Source organism: Camelus bactrianus, chromosome 2, assembly GCF_048773025.1.
Source record: "Camelus bactrianus isolate YW-2024 breed Bactrian camel chromosome 2, ASM4877302v1, whole genome shotgun sequence".
NCBI lineage: Eukaryota > Metazoa > Chordata > Mammalia > Artiodactyla > Camelidae > Camelus > Camelus bactrianus.
Genome location: NC_133540.1, coordinates 64,938,471 through 64,961,652, shown reverse-complemented (window position 1 = coordinate 64,961,652; position 23,182 = coordinate 64,938,471). Strand labels below are relative to the sequence as shown.

The 23,182-nt window shown below is 36.4% G+C and overlaps 1 long non-coding RNA gene across 1 annotated transcript; it reads right to left on the bottom strand.

The window, feature by feature from the left end:
- Positions 1–5,560: 5,560 nt before the first annotated feature.
- LOC123616470 (uncharacterized) lies at positions 5,561–20,845 on the bottom strand. The gene is made up of 4 exons (XR_006724464.2): positions 20,601–20,845; positions 15,320–15,374; positions 9,909–9,975; positions 5,561–5,802 (listed from the first exon to the last, which is right to left on the bottom strand). It is a non-coding gene; the product is annotated as an uncharacterized LOC123616470 (long non-coding RNA).
- Positions 20,846–23,182: the final 2,337 nt, after the last annotated feature.

Genomic DNA, 23,182 nt, shown 5'->3' with positions numbered 1-23,182 from the left:
GTGAAGAAGAGGACCTGCTTGAGGCAGGATTGGGAAACCATGTTCAGGGATGCTCACTTCCAACGATGCAGTGTTCTCTCCCACATGTTCCAAACAGATATAGTTCCCACCGTTATTTGGACTCGCTTTTCAGGTATTTTTTTTAAAGGAAAAAAACCCCCAAAAACTTTGAACCAAGATCAGAAGGCTTAAAATGTCAGCACCATAGAAAAGTTTTATGATACAGATAGGAAATAAAGGCACACCTTTCAGGCACACCTTTCATCCCGCTACAAGTGTGAGACACCTCCTAGCTGAGGTATGTGTGGGAAAAAAAGTTATGAATCATAATCACTTTGCAACACATCTTATTATCATCAGGTGCCTTTAATGCATGTGTATGGTTGCACATTGCTGCCACACAGACACATCTTCTTAAACAAAATTGGACCCTACTCTAAGGAAAACTAGACAGCAACATATTAACTAGAAACTAGTTATGTCCACATAGCTGGCCTACTGAAATAGCCAAATCATCTTTTTTATCTAGATTTTTTTTTCAGATGTCCTACTATTTGCTACTGACATTCTTTTTAATCCTGTTAGACTGCCCAAGCAGTCCTTTATTTTATCACCTCTTGTATCAGATCACCTTACACTTGGAATTTATATTTTCAAGAAGTTACTACAATCACTGTTTGTTGACTTCAACAATGCTCTCTGCTTATGAAGAAAAAGAAAAAGAGAAAAAACCTTGGCAAAAAAACTTGCTGTCTACCAAAAAAGAGGTATTTCCCTTCTTTAGTATTCTGCTCTATGCAAAGCATCTGCCCAGGTAGGGACTCCATATCCCAGCCTGCACCTGCTAGCATCTAAGTGGGTCCATGTGACTAGTTATGGTCAATGCACTGTGGGCTGTAGTGTTTCCCACTAAAGCAGTTAAGCAACAGATATGCATCCTCCCAGCCTATGGGCTTCCATCCTACTGCTGAATATAGAGACTTCTAGGGTCCAGGAGAAAGTGTAACCCCAAATGGAAAGAGCTGAGTGCTTGAATTACCAGAAAGAAGAATGCTGCCCACCTACTATGAAAATCTGCATTGAACTTTACATGAAGGAAAAAATAAGCTCTTACTGTGTTGCTCCATTGAAACTGGGGTATGTTTGTTAGTGTAGCTAACATCACCAAATTCACACACAGAAGTTATTATGTTAGTTGAAAAAGTAATATCCAGAATTATTGTGTATCTGTTATATAACACAACTACCAGAGACAAAACATTCTTATTTTTTGATACATGAGCTTCAAATTTTTATTTTTTGTAAATGAATTATTCATTGGCCAGTTGTGTTTCAAACACCTGTTCTATGCAAGATACGATGCTAGGTGATGCATAAATGTATAAAGGATTTTTTTAGTCAAGAATTTGGCAAGACTGTGGGCAATCATTATTAATTTAGATTTAATAAACATATTTTTTATTTGTTTTATTTGTATTTGTATCAATCACGTATCCCACTTCTGGGCACAGAGTAAGTGCTCAACAAATTTTGTTGCATGAATTTAAAAAGTGAATTGGCATACAGTATATGATGCACTAGGCTAAGTACTACAGTCCCTACCCCCCTACTCTTGGGGATATTTAGAGATTGTTTATATGTATATATTGATATTGATATATGCTTATGTATGTATATCTATCTATATCTATATTTATATATACATACACACATACTGGAGAGAAATCTTATAGCCCTTTCTCCTAGTTTGAATTCTAATTTCATTATTAATTTTAAAACTGAATAGATTAAAGATGTCAAGTCATAAATGTTCACATTTAAAATAGCAGTAATAATACAAATATACATGCTATTATATTGAAAATCCAAGCACTATTCATGCTGTAAAACTTTATGTATTCTGGCTTTTCTAAACTCAGAATTTCAGAATACGTGAGCTGAAATGAGCTGAAGTTTCCACGTGAAGTGTTCTGAGGACAACATCAACAATAACAAATGGCTTAGTAATTAAACTAAAGATACCATGTGGTGGAAGACCTGGCAAATCAATTTAAGAGAAAGTTTGTCAAGACCTCTGAAAGCATTTTTGCATATGCAAAATCAATATAGTAATTAGGAATGTGTTTCACTCTTTAAAGCCAGCAGAAATTTAACCTTATGCCAAGTTAAGTTTTGCTCATTATTGAGTGGAAATTCATGAATTTTCAAGTAAATATTCTATAAAAAAAGAATCTTGCACTCAGGCTAGCCATCTTTCCACTTACTTCAAATTAGTGGGGTCTTATCTTGCTAGTATTCAAAAGTTTTGGAAAGCCTATACATATCAGACACTGGGAATATAACATGAAAAAAATTTAAAGTCTCTCCTTTCATAAAACTTACATTCTAATGAGAAGAGACAGATGATAACAAGGAACAATTAAAAACGATTATATATACAGGACATGTCAGGTGAACTAAGCAATAAAGATCCAAATAATGTACAGTGGTAACAGCACCGAAAGGAGTGATGAGCGAAGTGGTGTTACTCACGGTTGTAGACAGATGGTTTAGGGAAGACCTCACTGAGAAGGTAATATTTTAACAGAGATTCAAATGAACTAAGGGCAGTATCTACGCAGCTATCTGGAAAAAGAACATTCCGGGTTAAAGAAACAGCATGTCCAAAGGCCCTGATAAGAGTCTGACATGTTTAAAGAATTGTCAAAGGAGGCCAGTGTTACTGGAACACAATGAACTAAAGAGAGTGGTACAAGGTGAGACCAGAGAATTGATGTAATTTCACATTGTATAGGGGCTAGTAGACCATAGAAAAGATTCTGATCATTATTCTGGTAAAATGAGAGATATTTTATTATGAAAGGGATATGATATGATTTAAGCTTAAAGAAAGCCACCACTCTTGTAAGAACTGACTCTGGATGCAGTGGTGGGAATGCAGCAGGGTAGAAATGGGAAGAGACTATTGTCATAATCCAGACTAGAAATTTGGTGGTTTGGATTATAGAGTTTAGAAGGAAGTGGTGATAACTATCCAATTCCAATTATATTTTAAAAGTAGAGCCTATAATGAAAAAGAATATGAAAAGAAATGTGTGTGTATATATATATGTGTGTGTACACATATATATATACATACACATATATAACAGAATCACTATGCTGTACACCAGAAACTAACACAACATTGTAAACTGACTATACTTCAATTTTTTAAAAAAGCAGAGCTAGCATATTTACTGATGGATTGCCTAGATAATGTGAGACACTAAAAAAGAGGAGTTGCGAACTCCAAGGTTTGGAATCTGAGCAAAGGAAAAATGGAGTCACCATTTACTGAGAAAGGGAACACTGGAAATGGAGAGCATATCTTGTGAAGAAGACCTAAAATAGTCTTATATGCGGCTGGTGATGTACAAAACTGCTAGTCATCACATCTTACTAGTACTTAATTTTTTATCAGGGTAGAGAGAAGAGGAGGGACCACCTAAGCTGACAAAAGGAGCAGCTTCTGGGAGAGAAATCTGCTGATTCTGAGGTCAAGCAAATGAAGTGAATTGTGTCAACAGTGCTGAAGGTTTGAGTAAAATAACAGCTGAGGATTGACGATTGGTTTTGACAAAAGGGGAGTTCACTGGTGATCTTAACAAAGCAGTCTTTATACCTATCTAAAATAGCATCTCATCTTTCATTCCCTGCCTCTGTGTACTGATATAGCTCCTTTTCCATGTCTATAATTACTTGAAAGCACATGTGTGGGCGTGCTGCGAGTATGATGTGTTTGTCTGTCTTCCTGCAACTAGATGACATGACTCTTGAGAGCAGGGAATTTGTCTTGCTCCCATTCGAATCTCTAGTGCCTGTAACATGTCCAGCACATACTAGGTGCTTAATAACTGCTTGTTGAAAGAATGAGCTTACACTGCTGGCCCAAGTTAGTTTCTTCTCATTTTCTCAACAGTTGAAATAAGCATTTCAAGGGGGTTGGAGTGGAAGCATTATGTGAAGGTGGGCAAAAGGTACAGACATCAAGTTATAAATATAGGGATGTAATGTAAAACATGGTGACTATAGTTCATAATACTGTATTGTATATTTGAAAGTTGCTAAGAGAGTAGGCCTTAAAAGTTCTAATGACAAGGGGAAAATTGTAATTATGTGAGGTGATGGATTTTAACTACTCTTATGGTGGTAATCATTTTGCCATATACACATATATCAAATCATGTTGTACACCTTAAACTTATAGAACGTTATATGTCAATTATATCTCAATAAAACTGACAGAAATAGAGAAGCATTTCAAAGCATTTGCAGGAAAAAATTAAAATTCATGTTTAGATTTTTTTTTAAATTACAAAATCCAATTTCAGAGAGTAAAAAGAATTGACTCAGACCTCCAGGATGAGAAATGGAATGGGAATACTGGAGTTCCATTTTAGTGTGAGGTGTGTCTCTCACATGTCCCCACTGTAAGAATAATTATGTGTGTTAATCCAGGGGAGGGCATAGTGCTACTCGTGGCTCCTCTTTCTCCAAATACACAGAGGGTTCTATTGTTTGCAACATCTAAATTGTTCTCTGGTGATAAGCTTGGCCAGACATTAGCAATTTTCAGGGAGGAAGTGGGTAGGATTTGGGTTATGTTTGTTTAGAAGCAATCCCCCCAAAAGAGTTTCCTTCTCTCTTTCAGGGTGTCCCTGATGTCCAGCCCAAAGAAGTCTAGACAATCAGGGAAATTGTGCTAGATATACGTTGGGATGCCTGTCCTGCCCACTCCCCTTTTAGATAAAATGCCTCAGCAGCAGCACCTGCTGAATGAGCACCAAGTCACAGGTTCAATTCTTGCCATCACAGAGGACTGGACCAGGGTGGGTGAATATCTAAGTAGAGAACAACTAAGGACCAGTGACCTTTAACTTACCAGACCTAATTTGCAAAATAAGTTAGGCTAAGCAGGTATTCTCAGAAGAGCCTGACTTAAAAATTCAGAGGAAAGTCATTGGGGGTTGTTTGAATGAAAGGCCTTGCAGGCCGGGACTGAGATGGCCACTAGCAAATGATTCATGTGCAGGTGAGTAAATAGATGGAGCCGTGCAGGTCAGAAGGACCATAGGTCAGATTCAGCAGGGGTGAAGAGAGGAGAGAGACAGAGAGATTCCTAAGTCTGTTTTCCACTTTGTCCTTCCTAAGGCCCAGTTGTTTAAATTTTTTCTGGATTTATGAGACCCCTCAGTAGCTTTACAACAAATACTGTTTTCTAGAGTTCATTTGAGAGTTACGTTCCTTACAATTTGAAAATCTCTCACTAAATCATATGGAAGACAGAACAGCTATGATTGCTACTCTATGCCCTCTGTGGATTTTCAGAAGCTGACACCATCTGATTGTGGTGTTTCCTTTTCTTCATTCAAAAAATGACTATAATTTGCTGCTATCCTTGACCTTCTCAGTTGTTTTGACAGCACACTCAATGCCAAAGATAAAAAGCAAAACAACATATGTAAAGAGAGAGGGAAAGAGAGAGAGAAAGACAGTCTCTGACTGGATAGTCTTGTTAAGTTTTGGAGCTGTTTTATTAATATTCTCTATTCCTGTTTCCATGTCACATTCAGGCAAGTTATAAGCTATGCTGCAGTAAAAATGGAAAAAATCTCAGTAGCTTAACACAGTTTGAAGTCCTCTGCAGGTTTGGGCCACCCTCCAGGGCAGCCATCCTCCATTCTGTGTGTGCTGGCTCAGCATTGCAGCCTGCTTCAATCAGACAATCAGAAGGCATCCATATTAGCATTTCACAGTTACCTAGAAGGAGAGGAGAGCAGAGCTCCAGCGATCAAGTGCTTCTGCCCAGAAGTGACACCCATCAATGACTACACTCACATTTCATTGGCCTGCACTGCTCATTTGACTACACCTAATTTCAAAGAGGGGTAGAGGAATGTAATCCTCCCGTGTGTCTAAAATTAGAAGGAGACCTAATATTTATAAAGGGTAATAATGGCAATCAGCAGTTCTCAGTAATCCATCTGACCCACGTGGGACTTCCACGTTACTGTTTGATACCCAGTGACTAGGGCACGCATCTTAGTTCTGTTTTACATGCCAAGATGCTCCTGCATGACTGTGGCTACTGACCTGCTTCTCATGTTGAACTGTTCCTATCCCTGCTGCGTCGTCCCTACTGGACTGAATCAGTTACACTCCACTTGGCCCAATTTTGATCTCACTACATCTTCCCGAGGGCCTGTGGCCCTACACCCGACCCCGGTAGCATGATAGCTTCTTATAATCTTGCTAGCTCCCTCTTAGGCCAGGGCTTGGTTTCTCCCTCACTCTCAACACTCTAGAGGCTTTGCAAATGGGCACTGTTGGGTGATCATTGACAGTTATTAATCTACAAACTGGACTGGAAAAAAAAAAGCTCTCCTAATGTGTGTCAACTACTATTAGAAGCATTAGCTTCTTTTCTAATTTTCAAAGTTGTGAGTACATCACCTAGAAATATGAATATATCTATATGTAGATATACAGAATATATAGAATTTATGTTTGTGAGTCACTGCCTTTTACAAGAGGTTAATATGACCAGTTTAATAATATGCAAACTTATTATATTGCTTAAATGCCAAGCGGTTTCTGCAAATGCCATGTTTTGGTACTACTTTGACACAACAAAACAATTTTTTTTTCTTCTTTATTACTTCTACAGTATGATGAGTTGCTTTTTGTGTCAACCTGACTAGGCTGCTATACCCAGTTATTTAACCAAACACTAGTCTAGATTGTGCTGTGAAGGTATTTTGTAGATGTGATTAACATCTCCAATCAACTGACTTTAAGTGAGGGCCTCATCCAATCAGTTGAAGGCCTTGAGAGCAATACCTGAGGTTTCCTGGAGAAGAAAGAATTCTCCTCGAAGACTGCAGCATCAACTCCTGCCTGTTTCAAAACAGCCAGTCTGCCCTACAGATTTCAGACTCATCAGTTTGCAATTGTGTGAGCCAATTCTTTAAACAAATCTCTTTATACACACACATACACACATAAAGATACATATATCTGTATTTCCTGTTGGTTCTGTTACACACCCAGACCGATAACTACAATGTATACTTTTTTCCAATTCAAGGTCAGCAATTATTCTAAATATCATGAGAGAATGTCTCTTTATGCATCTGTATCTCCCAGTCTCTCTGTCTCTTTCTCATATATGTGCATGCACACACACATAACACATCACATAGGACAATGTTATATATTTACAAAAAGGTAAAGTTTATGATTTAATTCTTTAGGGTAAAAAGTCACTTTGTTTTTCTCATTCATGGCCTGGATGAAGAATTTCCATTCTCCCAAATAAATCAACATCCCAGGTAATTCTAATGGATAGTCAGAATGTAAGGTTGGGGTCCCCAGATACATATCCTGAAATGAAGATTCATATAACAGTGATTTATTAGGAGTGTTCCAAGGAAAAGCCACAGAAAAGTATGGCAACTGACAGGGAAGGGGAGGAAGCCAGGCAAGGGTCTACTGTCAAGCAAAGACCCAGGAATGGGAACTTTGGTTCAATCCTGCAGGGGACCTCTGCAGACTGGTAAGTCATACTTCCAAGCTGTCCCCATCAGGGACCAGAGAGCTGAGTATTTTACCCAGTTGTCATTGGTGGAGACATAAATGCCTAGGCTGTTTCGGCTCTCTCCACACTGATGCAAAGGCCAGGGACATCTGAGGATGCAGATAAAAGCACACGGGAACTGCTGTGCATGAAAATGGAAAAGGTTTGGAGAGGATACGGGTGCACACTGAGAACACCTGCCATTCAGGACTGAAAACCACTAGGCTACAGGGATAGTACAAGAAAACAACCAAATACCTCATTGAAGGTACATAGTTTTTAAAAATTATATCATTTCTCATATTACTTCAAATTAGTCTCCTCTTCCACCTCTGTAATGGACTTACCACCTTAGGAGTAAGTATGACCTCACTCCTATCCCTTTTCCAATCCCCCAAATAGTGTCCTTTCTGTTGGATGAAGTTCTTAAGTCTCAGAGTATAGCATTTTGTCCCTTTATGGATAGACTAATGTGAAAATATTCCTAAGACAGGAAATACACTGGCTTAACTCAGAACTGAGAACTCTACTGAGTGTTTGTAGCTAGGTCTTCTGTCCAACCTTGGAAGGCTTTGGCTATATGCTGAATGTTTTATCTGTTCAGCAGCCTCATTTCAAATATCCTCCCTATGATTTTGCATGAATCATGGGTGCACAGTTCTATGGAGTAAGACTGGATACATAATGATATATTCCCCTGTAAGATTCCTTTCTTTGGAGAATTTTTTCAGCTACAGACTCTGCCTGGGAGGAATCCTGGATAGAGTCCAATGGAGGTCCCTTACCCTCAGGCATCTGTCTGAACGTGAGATAACCCAGAGACTAAGGTGGTAAAACACATAGCCCTGGGGATATAGGAAGGCTTTGCAGAGGTTACTCAGGTAGGAACATTTCCAGAGGTCCATTTTCTGGATCCTCAAAGTTCATCCTTAGTCTTTCTTAAAACTGATCTGTCAAGGCATCTCCGGGGACCTGCCACTTCTTTTCCATCTCTCTTCACAGACCCTTTTGCCTTCTCTTCACTCATCTGAAATCAGTATGGTGTGTTATCCCAAGGCACTTCCAGGATGCCAAACAAAGAAACAGTTTGAGAAGTGATGCTGGGCATCACAAGATGATGAAGCTATAAAGGCAGCAGTCAGAATATTGGAGAGGAAAGTGCCCTTCTTACCTAAGAGAAAGCTAGGCTCCTGTGCCTTTATCTATCTCCCCAAACCATGTATTACTTACATATCTTAGAATTCAGAAGTGAAGTGATAGTGGAGATGTATATTTATATGTTTACTGTGACTGAAAAGAAGTCAGCTTTTTTGACAGAGAAGCCTAATTTAGATTACTGGTTTCACAATTAAGAACTGGCTTTGCCAATTAAGTTCTTCAGCAGATATTTTTCCTCTCAATTAAGTAAGTTTAATTTGATGCTCTAATATTTTGATGAAAAATAGTTAACATACAAATGCAATATACAATTTGCTATAACTTATAATCATGTTTAACTATTAAGCCTTCAATATAAAACTTTAGGTAGCAACTAAAAATATAATTAGAAAATTTTAGGAGATATTCAAGCAAAACATTGAATACCTCTAGATTAGCAAAATATATTCACCCAGACTAAACTACTATGACCAAGGCCAGCTGACCAAATCCATCTTTTCTTTTCATATTCTTAAACACCTGATGACTTTAAGACCACAACACTTTGATTAGCTAAGGGGCCAAGGATTAAAATATTAACTAATTTTTTGTTTCAAAATGTGAAAGAGAAGTGAGAACACAAGTATACTAGGTCTGAAAGGTGGTCATTTTTAATACTCAAGGAAAAAGGCAGAAAAGTAATGAACTTTACTTGTTTCATAATTCTGCATAATATTCATATTGAACTTTTATAGCACTCTACAGTTAAAATATTTCCTATGCATTTCATTTTATTCTTATACTATTTTAGTGGATGTTTTCATTTTAAGTGATCTAAAAGCAAAATCTGAGATGGAGATTCTTTTCCAATGATTTATTGGAAAAGCACCCTCAGGAGAAGGGAGCTCATGGGAAGCAGGACAGGATAGGAAATAAAAACTAAGTAAGAAGGAAGTTTCATCTGAGCTTCCTGTCATGAGCTTCAGTCTATTCCCACTGAAAAGCTCTGAGCACCAGCTGCACCACAGAGTTGGAGCCCCTTGACACAAGGGGTTGACCTTTTGTACCTGTCAGGCATTGGTCAAGATCTCTGGACAGGCGGAAGTTCCTGTTTGACCACTACTCTGGGGGCCATTTTCTAGTCAATACTCACAGCAGATGGGGGATAGGTTCTCGGGATGGTCAAGAGGATCTGGGAGAGCACCAACATCTCCAGTTTTCTATTTGAGAAATAAGGAAACCAAGGCTCAGAACAATGTAGTATCTCACCCCAGGGCTCTACAGGTAGTAAATGATGGAGTAGTGGTATAAGTTCTGGTCTCTTGACCTTAAAGTCAAACAGTGGAGTTCAGACTGTTCCCATGTCACACTGTTTGATGACCAGTGTATACAATCCTATGGAGCTAAACAGTCGGTTATGAAATCAGACTTGACATTTACTAGCTATGTCCTTGGATATATAGCCTTTAGATATATGATCGTAGGCAGGGTATTTAACATTTCTGAGTCTTAACCTGAAAAAGGTGAACAATAGCTACCATGGTAGTCTAATGATTGTTTAAAAAATATATAAAGCAACTATCATTGTGCCTTACATGGTGTATATGCTGCAGAATATCCATTTCCCTTCCTTTCCTTTTCTGTCTATGAATAGACACATTAAAGTAATGCAGAAAATATACTGGATAACATACAAATGATATATTGGATAACACACAAATATATACACGCCCTAAGAGGGAACCATGTCAAACTGATTAGATTTTCTAGAAAGTCCTTCCAGTCCAAGTTACTACCACAAAAGCTTTAAACTTGACTACCGCAATTTGATCATTTTCATCCTCTGTTTGAATCTGTATAACTTTTTTTTTAAAAAGCTAATGACATATAACATACTAACAGAAAAAGTGAAAAAGTCTTAAATGTATAGTTTAATGAATTATTGCAAAGTAAACACACTTGTGTAATCTTGACAGACACAAGAAATATAACATTACCAGTATCCCGGAATCACCCATTCTCCATCTTGGACCCCTTCCCGATGATTAAGCCCTTTCTTCTCCCTAAAGGTAGCCAATCTTAGAGTTTATAATACCATAGATAAGTTGGGGTGTTTTTTGCCAGTTTGAGGTTTATGAAAGTGGAATCAAATAATATTAACATGATGTATCTGCCTTCTTTCACTCAACTCGCCTGTTTTGTGTGTGTAACTATTTTTTAAATTTTCATTGCTGAATATTATTACTATGTATGTATATTTATTTAAATATTTTATTGTTGATGAACATTTTGGTTATTTCTAGTTTTGGACTTTTACCAATAATGCTGCAGTGAATACTACTGAACTTTCCATTTGTGCATATGTGTTCATTTCTTTCGGATATAATACATAGGAGTTATATTTCAAGATTATGAAGTATGCTTATGATCATCTTGAGTAAATACTGGTAAACAGTTTTCCAAAGTGCTGTAACAATTTACACTCCACTCCCCAGAAATTGATAGTAGCTCTTGTTGTTCCATGCTCTTACCAATACTTGTTTTTCTCTGTTTTGTTTTTGTTTTTACCATTCTGGTGGCATACCACTACACACCTCCCAAATTTATGTCTTTATCTTCCATTTCCCTGATATGTAATGATAAAGAGCACATTTTCATAGATTTTTTTGCCTATTTTGATACTCTTTTTTTGTGAGTGACTTTTCAAGTCTATTGCCATATAGACTTGTCTTTTTCTCAATGATCTTTAGAACTTCTCTCTATATCTTGGATACCAGCCTGTTTTTCGGTTGTTATCTTCTCTTCCTCTGTAACTTGCCTTCTTTGCTGTCTTAATGGCACCTTTTGATAAAGCACATTTCATGTTTTCAGAAATCTTTGCCACTTCCACAGTTATAAAGATATTCTCTTTGTTATCTTCTAGATTTTTTTACATTTCACATTTTGTTCTATACTCCTTCTGGAACTGGTGGTGATAAGCTTTATTTTTTCCATATGGATATCCAATTAACATAACACTATTTATTGAAAAGACTGCCCTTTGCCACTGTTCTGAAGCACCACATTAGACATAAATCAAGTATACATATATGTACAGATCCATTTCTGAACACTGTATTCTGATCCATTAGTCTATTCATCTATTCTTGCACCCAATACTGCACTTTATTGTTGTAGTTCTTTAGACATTGAGTTAGAAATTCAAAATTATTTTGACATTGAATAAAACAGATTGCCCCAACTTGTTCTTCTTTGAGGTTGCCTTCGTTAATAGCATTTCACTACATATTTCTACCAAAAGTCCACTGGGATTTTAATTAGGATTGCATTTGATTTTTAGATTGATTTTTGTTAAAATCTTTATAATACTGAGTCCTTCAATCCATGAACATGGTATATTTCTCCATTTATTTAGGCCTTTAATTTCTGTCAGTATTGCTTAAAATTTGGGGGGAAGAGAATTTGTGTATATTTCCTTAGATTTTTAAAAACTAGATGTTAGAAAATGTTTTGATAACCATATATACTTTTAAGGAAGAATTAACTGACTTGGAATTTGATTCTGGATTTTCTGTGAAAGACAAAGTTTTCCAGCTGAACTTATTTGCATACAGGCATAAGGTAATTCTTATGTGAAAGCACCAATTTCCTGGGATGTATTATTTTAACTTTCTATAGTAATAATTTTGATGAATTGCGATTTAGTATTAATTCAATACTATGAAAGATTTCCAGAAAAAAGTCCATATGAAGATCATCTCATGTATTGTCTACCATACTCAATGTATTTTAAGTCAGAATTTATTTATGTAACAAACTGTGTCTAGAATTTAGTGCAAGGAAAATTTTCATTTTTGTAATTAAATGATGTACCCCCTAAACTAGCCAGGAAATAGGTAGCAAACTGTATTTGACTACTTTAAACGAAGTTTAGTAAGGAAACTCTTTACAATGGTATAGGCAGTGTATGTGTTCTAGTGTGAGGACAGCAACAGCAAAGTGCTATTACCACTCCTCCACCTAAAATGACAAGAAGAGGGAGTAATTACAAACTCCGAGAAAGTGGGCTCCCCAAAGGTCCTATGACCTGCAGAGAAGGCACATGACCACTTCATTTAAACCCAGAGGCAAGGAGTTCTTCTTGCTCATTTTCTCCTCCAGTGATCCCATTGGCCTCACCCATCAAAAGCCAAATATCAAGAGAACACTTGATGCAGTTCATGTATTCCAACTTCCAGAAGATACAGCCCAAAGAAGAGAAGGGTATAAAACAGCTCCAGAGAGCCAAACAGAAGATATCAAGTTACTTTTATAAATTAAGAAAAACTTTGAAGCCTCGTCTTCTTTGACTTCCAGGAAGCTAAACTATTAAACTATCAATTTCATTAATAACAGTACGTCTAGACCTTTAACATATATCTTCCCCTTCTGCTGTATAGTGCATGCTGTTGATGTCCCACTAAAGATGCCTTCATTCATTTATATTCATCACCCACCTTCATTTATTTGTATCAATTACATATTTGTATCCACCATCAACTGGATTGTTGACTAATGGTAATTCACTATTGCCCCTTTTCCAGAGAATTGCTCTTCCCCAATAGGGAACTTCTTTCTTAGAGGGCTGACTCTACCTTCCATTTCCTCAAGAAGTTTGCCAATGACAAACTGATAAAGCAGTACAGTGGCTGGTCCACTTGCTATAATGTGGGAGTAAATCTGTGGTGCAATCTGTGCTTTGAAAATTTCCCAAGGGATCAGACTGAAGCTAGAGTCTAACTAGGACTACATGCTTGGTTAGTTTGTTCCACTACCTTATCCTGTTTCCCCTCCTCTCCTCTCCTGAGAGCACGTCCTCAATAAATCACTGGAATAAGAATCCCTGTCTTAGGCTCTACCTCTAAGATATCTGACCTAAGACATTCTGTACTCTGATACATATGTGTACCATATTATATGCTTATGAGGGCTTTGTGGTACCTTTGATGCTTTATTTAAAAATAGCTGACATTTATTAAGCACTGAAAAATATACTGGCACTTTAATAAGTGCTTGCATGCATTTTACAGTTTTATCATCAGCAAACCAGAAAGGAACACTCATAATTCTCACCCTATAAATGACGATATACTTAAAGGTTAAGGAATATCCTAAGGACACACAGATATTAAATGGCAAAGCTGATATTCAAAACTAATCTGTTCAACTCCAAAAGCCAAGCTCCTATCTACTAAAATATATTGTCCACTTACTGAATTTTCTAAAAATCTATTTTTATTGAGAACTCACTAATCATTTTACCTGAATTATATTATTAACCTCTCATAATATTCTATAAGGTGGATATTAAAATTATTCTCACTTATAAAAGAGGGAAACTGAGAAATAGGCAATATATAAAATATACACAACCTGGAAGTAAAGTTCCCTATCTCCAAATGAGGGCTTCTTTCCTCAGCACCTCACTAGAGGCATGAGGCTGGCCTCGATCACCATATTACATAAGTATAGTCTTTTCCCCAATGATTGTAATTGTATGCCTCTCCCACTAAATACTCAAAGGGCAAGTATTTATTTCTGTATTTCTAGCACCTCCTACCATGCTGGGCACATAGTAGATGTTCATTAATTTCACATAAATGAATACCTGAAAGAATGAATAGGTTGAGAGAATTCACTTTTGTCTTAGTTCAGGATGCTACAACAGAATACTGGGTGACTGGGTGACTTAAATAACAAACATTGATTTTTCACAATTGTGGAGGCTGGGAAGTCCAACTTCAAGGTGCTAGCAATCCAGTGTCTGGTGAAGGCTCAATTTCTGGTTTGCAAATGGTAGTCTTATTGTATCGTCACATGACAGAGAGCAAAGAGAGGGAGCAGATTCTACTATGTCATATTATAAAGGCACTCATCCGCTTCATGAGGATTCTACCCTCATGATCTAATTATTTCCCAGAGGCCTCACTTCCTAATGTTACTACATTGGGGCTTAGGATTTCAACAGTTGAATTTTGGTGGACATAAACATTTAGTCCATGACAACTCTTTTTAAAATTATATTAGAATCTATTGTTGACTTCCTGTTGCTCATTGAATTTGGCAGGAGAAACTCTTCTCAGCTTTTCATTTTTCTATCCTGAGAAAACTTCTCTAAACTATGAATTCACACATTACTATTTGATACTACAGGTGCATGCTGAAAAAAAAATCATTGACTATTAGGACTGGATTAGAATCATAAAAATTTTTTTTCATCTAAACTCTTATTTTATAAGTGAGATGTGGAGAAGCTGAATTCCCCGAGTCACCAAAGCAGCTGGTCAGCAAGCCAGCCAGGGCCTTGTCCAGTGCTATTTCTATTGGCCCAGGTTGCCTCACATAAACAGTGAGATGTATATACATATATGTATATCTACACATTTATATTCATATATATTTATACTTAAACCTTCATCATCTGTGATGGCCATTTTTAGCCTATAACACTTAAGAACAATAATAAGAACTAGCAATTATTGAGTCTTAGTCTATGTCCAGCATTATGTTGGAAGTTCTACATACCTAATCTCATTCAGTTGTCCAAACAGCCTTATGAGAGGTGGATTGTTGTATTCTCCTGTTAGAGATAAAGAAATTGAGGCACAATGAAGTTAAGCAGTTTACCCAAGTGATGTTTTCTTTTAATTGAATATAGTTGATTTACAATATTATGTTAGTTTCAGGTGTACAGCATAGTGATTCAGTGATTTTGGTATTTTATACTCCATTATAGGTTATTACAAGATAATGGCTATAATTCCCTGTGCTATACGTATATTCCTGTTGCTTATTTTTACCTAAGCGGTGGTTTTGAATCACAGTTTTGACTCCAGAGCCTTCCACTTTTTAATACTAAGGAGATTTGCTCTAACTTTTGCCATCCATGAAACTTCTGATAGAAGATAAGCATTTCTATTTCTTAGCAGAAGACTCATTAAAAAAAATTTCAGGTTCAGCTTTCTTCTCTCACTGAAAACCACCAATGGCATAATATAGTTTGAGACAGTTCTCCTATCAGCAAAGAAAAGGAACAAATATTACATATAGAAACAAAAATCACTGAAATTTAGCCACTTAATAACAAGAAAATCATATTTTTAGTATAGTACAGTTTTTACTTCTTTTAATCAAAGAAATTTTACTTATTTTGTAACTCTGGCTTAGTTCTTTTTCTAATATAAGCACTTTTTTAACTTTAAAATAAAGTAGAATTATTTTTATTGATTAATAGTTCAAAGAAAGAATGTAAGAAAATAAAGAAATTGTTTCAATGAAAATGATCATCAATATACATGCTTACTATTGTTGAAATATTATAAATGTGAAGGGTTAAAAAAATGCTTAATATAAAAAAGTCTTCTCAAGTAAATTTGTAAATTGCATACTTTATTTACAAATTGTTGCCCTGATTAGGAATCACACAGTATTACCACCTACATTTCCTGAAGGGAGAGGCAAAAGTGTATGTCTATTTGCCAAAAGTCATCAAGCCATTCTCATTATATATTTAGATGTAAAAATGAAATTACTATGTGAATTTGTCTTTAATCCACATTTTTCTCTAAGAAAATAATACCATTTTTCTTCAGCTAAGATCTAAGCAGAATATAAACAATTAAACGTATTATTTGGCTGCTATGAAGCAACTCTTCTGAAAACCAGCACTGCATCTCAATTTTATTTACAAACTGTATTGAAGGAAATGGAAACAGTCCAGGCTGTTTTAAATATACTTTAGTATAATAGCGAGATCAACAGTGGTGCCCCCATCCTTCGGAAATCTGAATACACGTGGCCAGTTTTCTACTTGTAGGTCTAGTAGCAGCAGTTTAAAGCTCTCTCTAAAGTTTGTGTGTTTCTCTGCTATGTTTCCTCAAACTTTCTGTGCCTCTGAGATCTTGTCCGTGTGTGCTATTCTAGTTCTCTGTCATGTCAGACCCTGATGTGAATACCCCCTCTTTCACTCTTTCCTCAAAATTTCAGTCTCAGTCGGCATTTTGTGATTCTTTGAAGTTCCTGAGTATTTGAGGGGTTCCAAGGGAGGACCATTTCACACAATCCACAACATTCTACCATTTTGCTTATGCCTTTTCTCACTTCCGAAGCCTAGACGCCTCCATTTGTTTCTCCATCTGTGTCATGGGCCCCTTTCTCCAATGTGTTCTCCCAATTGGAGCAGCCCTACCAGGTTGTTCTGCCCTCCAGGTTACCACCTTAGAATTCCAGTGAGCAAATATTCTCAACTTTTAACAAAGGATATAAATCCTCTAAATTCTTTTAAGTAAATACCCCTTTTATTTTTATTTAAATCAATTCCCCCCAAAAGACACTACCTCAGTAGAGAAAAATATATCAAAGTTACCAAAGTTATTTAATAGTGTAAAATCACAGAGGTAGTAATATCGAATAAAAAAAACAGAGCTCAGCATTAACTATGCCTTAAAAATACCTAACAATTTATAAAGACAGAGAAAAAAATCTAAATAAACAAGGAAAATAATTAAGGTTTGGAAGATGCTCTGGCCTGTGGAGTGAGTAAGTAAGAATAACTGACTATTTTCATGTGCAGGCAGGATGAAGTACAGTTGGCAAGATGAAGTTTCTTTTTTCATTGATTAAGAAATAAATTTGGAGAGACAAAAAACATTGGGAGAATAAAACAAGCATTTATGCAGTCAACACCAAGCACAAGAAACAAATCATTACAACTACAGTTGAAGCCTCCTGTGAACTCTCACTTATTGCATTCTTCTGAATTTGGTCTCCTCTTCACAATGTTTTATATTTCTGCTATGTAAGTATGAATTCCATAAATATAATACTAGCATTATTTTGCATATTTAAAAAAGTATAGAAATGCAATTACACTCTATATATTCTTTAGCAGCTTGCTTTTTCAATATTATTTTTTAAGATTTATTCATGTTCGTACATTTAGTTTTAATTTTTTCATTTTTAACTACTGAAAAGTCTTTTTTGTCTTATGAACAAATAGGTGTTTATCTAGTATTCCACTAATAGACATTTAATTTTCTTTTTCTTTTTTCTCTTCTGTTAAAACCAATGCCACTGTGAGCATTTTGGTAAGCTTCTCTTTGTGTCCACGTTTGAATAGTGTGTATCTAGTAGAGAATGACTCAGTGAAAAGGTATGCACAACTTCAATTACACTTGATATTCAAAATTGCTTGTTAATGTGGCTGACCCAATTTGTACTCTGCCAGGAGTATATGATTTTCATTAACACTTTCAATTTACCCAATCAGATTCATGTGAAAGAGTATCTCATTGTGTTTTCAAGTTCCATTTCTCTGAGTAAATGTGAAGTTTAGCATCTTCTAGTCTGTTTACTGTCTACTTGGTTTTCTTGTGGGTAAATTTTTTGTCATATCTCTGGCAGTTCTGTACCACGTCAACTTGGCTAGGTTAGACCTATATTTCCTAAAATCCCTTTCTCTGTATGGTTCCAGTTATAGTTGGCCAAAGAGAAATTAGTTTGAGATTTAGAAGGTAGAAGTGAAGCAGCTGGCATTTTGCATTGAGGTTTCTTACAATTAGATACGGTAAGAAATAGATGCAGAAATGTCTGTGGTTCCTCCGTTTCCTTTCTTTCCCCCTCTATATTTAGCTCCTAGCTCCTCTTCATGATGGCTAGCCCTGATGACCAGTCCTGATTCTAAACTCTGCACCAGATCCAGAAGCAATGGCTTTTCACCAGCATTTCTTTGTGTTCCCACTCCAGAAATGGAGGCACCTGGCTTCAGGAGAGCTAGTCAGTGACTTGTCTTTGATTCTCCAATTTCTTCCTTTGGATCTTTGTTCCCCAGCTTCTCCTACAGTACTGTAAGTCCTTATTACTGTAATACAACAGAACTATAAAACAAAACCATAGAAACTGGAAGCAATCAGAAAGTCACGAGAACCTAAGAGGCTAAGATACGAGAGAGAAGAGAGGGACTGAAATGAGCTCAACATCTGGCAAAGCTTTTTGCCAAATATTAAGCATCTATCCAGATTCCAAGAAGATGAGTACAATAGAAGCAGAGTGGAGGGTAAAGCAGGTGGGAGGAGACCAAGAGGCCAAGAAACTAAGCAAAGCTTTAAGCAGTCTCAGTGCTGAGGTGGAGAGAGAGGGAGGGAAGAAAAATAAGTTTTTCAAGGAGTTTTTCAGGGAGAAGGGGCTCTGGTAGAAACTGTGGCTTTTAATTGGAGGACTGAATGGGCACACTTTATGAGTGCCTGCTAACAATAATAGAACAGAATTTACAAAACTGAAGCTCAGCTTCAATTTAATTTAAACCTAGACTGTATAAAGATAATCTGCCTCACATTTCTTAACTGATAGAAGCAAAAGTAAATCCTTTATAAAGATAGCATCATTCTGGTCCTTAAATTATTTCTAGAAATTTTCATTAAAAAATCCTGCATTCAATAAACGTACTGTATAGTCAACTAAAATACTGCACAAAAATAAAATTTATACTAAGAAATAAATTCTCATGAGCAGAAACCAACAGATTAAAAAAAGAACAGTAGAAATAAACACACAGGAAATACATATAGCTTTGGAGTTTTTATACAGTGGCTTCAAATTTACTGAAATTAAGATATTTAGGAACATGGAAGAGAAGATGAAGAATTTTACCAGAAAGTTAATAAGAACGCTAAAAAAAATTTAGGACTAAAATATGCAATAATTAAAATTGAGGACTCAGTAGATTGTTTAAAGCTGGTTAGCATGGATAAAAGGAAGATTGGTAAAGTGAAGCACAAAGAGAAAAAATATGGAAAATCACAGGTAAGAGACATATGGAGACAGTGAAAAGCCATAACATATATGCAATTGATGCTCTGGAAGGAGAAGAGAGAAAATTGGGAAAGAATCAATATTTGAAGAGATAGAGGCTGAAATTTTTGCAAAGTTGATGAAACATCTCTAGCTACATATTTAAGAATCACAAGAGAGAGAGCAGGATAAATATAAAGAATATCACATGTGGAAGCACCAGTAAACTTCCTGATAATCAAAGGAAGAAAAAAATCTTAAAATCAGCCAATAAAAATGCCAGAAGATATTTTAAAGTGTAATTTAACAAGCTGAGTTCAAAATTTACACAGAAATGCAAAAGGTTAAAAGTAGCCAAGAATTTTGAAGGGGAAAATCTCTTGAGGATTTTGAGTGTAGAAAAACATTTTAAAAACAGGACACAAAAAACGTTGATAAGTAGCATTACATTAAAATGATGTTCATGAATAGATAGCTTTAAGCTAGTGACACAAAGAGTGGGAAGATATTTGCTGACAGATACGATTGGTAAGAAAAATAAAGACGAATAGAATACCGAATGAGAGATGTTAACAGGCACTTTAAAAATTTAGAAAAACCAAGTGGCCATTGTACATACGAGAATGTTCACCACATTAATCATCAGGGAAATTCAAATTGTCTATACTCACCAGAATGTTTTAAAATTATCAAGTATCATAAAGCCTTGCAATGGAGAGATGTGGAATAACTGGGTCTATCGTACATGGTTGAAAAAGGACTGGTATAAGGACTTTGGAAAAGAATTTAGCAGTATCCATTGACCTTGAATGTACATATTCCTGAAGACCAGCAATTTCACATCAAGGTTCCTACCCCACAGAATGCATTAAACGACCTTTTCAAAAATACTGTTGACTACTTTATTCTGTATTAGCCAACAGAAATAACCCAAGTGTCTACTAAACACAGAATGGGCAAAATCTGACATATTCATGCAACAAAATACTGCCTAGCAATGAACATGAATGGACCTTACCTGAAAAAGAAAATACCGACTTCCTGCTCGGGATGGTGGCACCCTGACAAGCACAGGGCGACGTAGAACAAAAGGACCTCATGGTTCCCTTGGCTGCGCAGCATAATTTGGCAGCCCCATACAGATTCCGAAATCAGCACGCCTGAGTGTTTAAAAAAGGCTCCTCACACGTCGAGCGGGGCGTGACGTCCGGGAGCGGCAGAGCGGCGGCGCCCGCCGCGGCCTCCGAAGGACGCCCCAGAAGCTTCTCTGCCCCTGCGCGGCGCCACGCGGGCCCGCCCCTTCCGTTCGTCGGCTCGGCGGCCCGGTGGCCCGGCGGGCGACGCACAGGGAGCCAAGTTTCGAGGTCGCCACTATGAGTAATGGTGGGCAATGTGAAAAATACGATATTAAATTTAGAAAAAAAGGAAATATCTGTGGGAAGTCTTGCTGCCAGCACCTGAAATCCGGCGTCAAGTTGGAGCTGGCCCGAGACCTGCCCTGCTGAAACCGGGGTAAGACCTTGCTGAAGGGTGGGGTGGGCGTGCGGGAGCTCTGCTTCTGCCGAGCTTGGGGCAAGTGGGAAAGAGTGCTGCTTTCACCCCAACAACAGAAAACTCTAGAAAAACTACAGAATCGTAACTTTTCCTAAACCTATCGTAGAGCTGAGATTTTTCCGATAGTGAAGGAGCCTGAAGACCGGGGAATGACAGCTCCTTCAGGGAGAGCAATGGGAGGTTCAGCTTTCTGATTTAGTTCTAGCTGCTTCTTAGAGAGCATCAGGGCGTTCCCTTAGGCAGAAATCCATATAAATAAATGCTAATTTGTTCCAGGCAAGGGCCTTTCTTTCAAAGTTTGAGGTTTGTCCACATTTTTCTGTTTTTCATCTCTCCAAAAGATAGTTAATTTTTTTTCCGGAACTTATTGTTCTAAGCAGAAGGGTTAGTCCAATGCAAGCAGCTCTATCGCTGTTAGAAACTTGCGGTTACTTTTTTATCTTGATTTTTATCAAACAGCTTTGCTAAACTTTCTTGTAACTTTAGTAACTTTTAAATATATGTTTAACGTTTTAAAAATACAACGCATAATTCTTAGGAGATCAATTGTAGTTTCTCCTTTTTAATTTGTATGCCTTAGTTTTGAATTTTGTTTTTATATTACATTGGCTAGAACCTGGGGGGAAAATGTCAAAATAGTCACTGAAGGCAAATGTTATTGTCTTGTTCCTGATTTTTAAAAAATCGTTAGTTTTCACTATTCAATATCATGTAGGCTGCAAAATTTGATAGATACTGTTTATTGAGTTATGGAAATTTCCTTCTATTCCTGGTTTGCTAAGAGTTTGTTTATTATCACATATAGTGTATTGAATTTTATTAAATGTTTGCTCTTCCATCTATTGTGATATTTATATGGTTTTTCTTTTTAAAATTATTACCATAGAGAATTATTATATGGATGGATTTTATGGGTTATCTAATGCTAAAACACTTGTACTCCAGGGATAAATCCAGATTTGTCATGATTGTTCACAAATATATGTGTGTTTGTGTATATGTAGTAATGTGTTACTTCTGGATTCAATTGGCTATTTTTAAAAGAATTTTTATATTGACGTTGTAATGAGCTAAATTATGATTTTATTTTATTTTTGTCTAGTTTTGGTATCAGAGTTGATCAATCTCATAAAATTAATTGGGATTTTTCCCCCTTATTTTTATTATATGGAATAGAGTGCATAGAGTAAAGATTTTCTTTTATGTAATTTTTGAAAGAACTCTGCTGTAAAATCATGTGACTAGTGTTTCATTGGTAGATTTTTAACTACTTTTTCAGTTACTTTAATTTTAATAAGTTTGTTCTCCTATAGGTCTATGTTTTCTTGAGACAACTCTGGTGACATACATTTTTTCCAGCAATTTATCCATTTTGTGTAAGTTTTCAATATATTGGCATAAAAATATATCATTATTTAATTTCCTATATGTATAGTTCCGCCTCTTTTAAATATGTAAGACTTTTTAATTTGTGCTTTGTCTCTGTTTTTTTTTTTTTTTTTTTTTTTTTTTCTTTATCATGCCATGAACAATGGCTTTCCCTGTTCTTTTGTTCTCTCCTATAATGCCCAAGTAAATATATGCTGGTCCTTCCATTTTATGTTTCATACACTTTTTCCTCTTTCCCACTTCCTATTTTTCCTTATGTGTTACATTCTGAGTAATTTCTTCAATAGATACTCCATTGAGTTCTTTCCAGTCTGTTTTTTTAAACTCATCCTTGCCTCTCCTCTTTTAATCACCCATTACATTTTTCATTTCTCACTTTTCTATTTGTTTATTATTACAAACTGCCTGGTCCTTTTGGTTGATATCTAATTTGTTTCCCTTATGTTTAATTTCTTTTTTTTTAATCTCTTCTTTAAATCTGATTATATGACATACCTGATAAGTCTTTCATGTGAAGGTGTTAGTAGTGTATTTCTGCCATTTGTTTTTTGTTGACTTTGGCTCATTATGGATTTTTTTTCCCCTCATGTTTTATAGTTTTGAGCTGCGAAATCTGTTCAGCTGACTTTACTGGTAGACTCTTGGAAGGATGGCTTG